This window comes from Montipora foliosa, unplaced genomic scaffold, assembly GCF_036669935.1.
Source record: "Montipora foliosa isolate CH-2021 unplaced genomic scaffold, ASM3666993v2 scaffold_46, whole genome shotgun sequence".
Lineage (NCBI taxonomy): Eukaryota > Metazoa > Cnidaria > Anthozoa > Scleractinia > Acroporidae > Montipora > Montipora foliosa.
In genome coordinates, this window is record NW_027179767.1 from 25,001 (window position 1) to 27,500 (window position 2,500).

Here is a 2,500-nt window from a genome sequence, read left to right on the forward strand (position 1 = left end):
TCACATGTAGGAGTTGTTGTATAACAGTTTGTGACAGAACGATAATTAAGTAACCATAGACAGGGAATCTTCTAAAAAGCCATGGGGCTTAAGGGATAAGGATACCCCTGACTGATTAAATTACAAGGACTAACGCTAATTTCCCCAACAAGCGTAACAGACTAAGTTAAAGAATTTCAAGAAACATTTTGAGATTAGACCAATTCTTTCTTTTTAAAAGCGGTGTTAAAACGTTTTACATTCTGGAGTTTCTATCACCGAATCACTAAATTCAGCTTGTTATGTCAGTGATCAATACTAACTAACAGCTTGATTCGGCGCTGTTCTCCACATTAAAGATGCACACACGAAAAAGAGGGTCTGAATGGGGTTAACTGACTAGCGGCAAGGGGCGACAAATACTACCGACTACCGACAAAACGAGGAAAAAATTACCGATTACCGACATTGACCGACACTATCGATATTTGTTTTCAGAAAGAAGAGATTAGAATAGTATTTTGTATTTTTTCTAGTTTACGAAGTAACCACATTAAAGGTAACTATATAATTTCCTGTCATCTTGTTACTTTTTAGCCGGAGAGGAGCGCGGTCTCCAGTTCGCAGAACAACTTCCGGTAATCGAGCCCACGAAATCTCCCGCTGTAATATCATAGAAGTAATAGTGAGTTTTTTTTTTCTGAAAAGGCGAAGAAGTCGCAATCCAACGCCACCGCAGCCGGGTTCGGGTCGACAAAGATAAACATACAAGAGTATTGGAATTATAAAAATTAAAACGTCTGACAGAATTTTTGGGATTCAAGGAGCAAGCTCTTCAGTTTGGAATTGGTGGTTTCTCGCTTGACAAAATCGTCCACGGGAAAATACGAGAACTTTGCTATAGTGAAAGATGGGCAGTGGCAACTAGAACGGGCAAACTTAATATCTGATGAAGGCAGCAGTGAGCTGCAGTTACGTAGAACGCTCTATTAGTCTGAATAGTTTGGTACAATCTATAAAGCGTACATCCATATGGGCAGCAAAGTACTATACGTATGACAGGTCTTACTAATCTGTCCCTCAATCTGCCCTGCCCCTTAAAGCTGTTGCAACTATAGCACCTTTGCCAAGTTAAGGAATAACACCAGGAATGGAGGAACTGATGAAAGAATGGTTAGAGCGGTACAGACCAGTACGCCAACTGACTTGTAGGAGTGTTAGGACAACAAAAGACAAAGCTGGGGCCTTGCCGCTTGCTGTCTACGCTGTTCAACCCACTGGCAACGAGTCTGAAGAGAGACTTTCATTTCTTGAGGAAATCGATATAATTTTATCAAGATGTTCGATGATCACAAAGAGGTACAAATTGATGAATATGAGAAGATTCTGATGACAACGAAACGAACAATGAAGGATATCTAGAGCTTTTCAAGAGATCGTGTATTACCCGATCCAGCAGAGCAGTTCGTGCATTTGTGAGTCTCGACTTTTGACTGTAAGTAGTAAATGATAGTTGTCTTTACGATGCTTGCAACGATATCATTACTTAAAGAGAGGATACTGGAACCGAGAAGCTGGGGTATATAGATGGTTTTCACAATGACATCATCAAACTCTAAATTATTTGAAATTTTATCTATAGGAGGTTGATTGAAGATGACCTAGAAAAAATAATAAATCTTTTTTCAAGTTTCCAGTTCCATGACGCCTTTCGTTTCGAAAATACAGCATTTTGAATTTCCGAATTGTCAACTTGCGTAACACCATGATACAAAGTTATTTGGTTGAAAAAAATGTCTATGCCAATGAATCTCAGCAGCCTGAGCGTTTCAAGTACATTAGGAGATTGGTTCATACCTATTTATTTTATTTCATGAGCGAAACGTAAGCACTTTTATAGTTCGTTTCTGGACGCCATATTGGTGCACAACACCGGCGGCTCCATACAAAACTCTGTAAAGTTGCGTGAAACACTTCGACAAATAACTCAGAAACAATGAACCACACAGACCTTAGAATTGGTTAGGTGATTTATGAATGTGTCTCCTGCAATGTTCCAAGTTTATGGCGTATTTTACCGAACGGTTTCGATTTTATATATTTTTTTTTGCGTGACAGTGAAAACGATCTATACACAAAAGCAAACCAGGATTCATGAACTTTAAGAGGAATCAAATGATGCAATCTTACAAGTTACTAGTTTTACACGTTATATGGGGCTCAAAGTCTTGAAACTAGGTGAATTTCATAACCCATATTAACAATTAACGTGCATTGTCAATTATTAACGGAGATGTACCGACAACCGACAAAAATCAGAAATTTTAACCGACTACCGACAAAGTGACTGAATTTTAACCGACAACCGACAAGTGGACCCCCCCCCCCCTTACTGCCCCCCATTCAGACCCTCCTACATGCATCTCATTCAAAATTTGAATTTCCGCCATATATGTCCTAAGCTCATTTGCATTATGACTGTCCAAATAAGTCTATCGGTGAGCTTACCACTACTCAAATT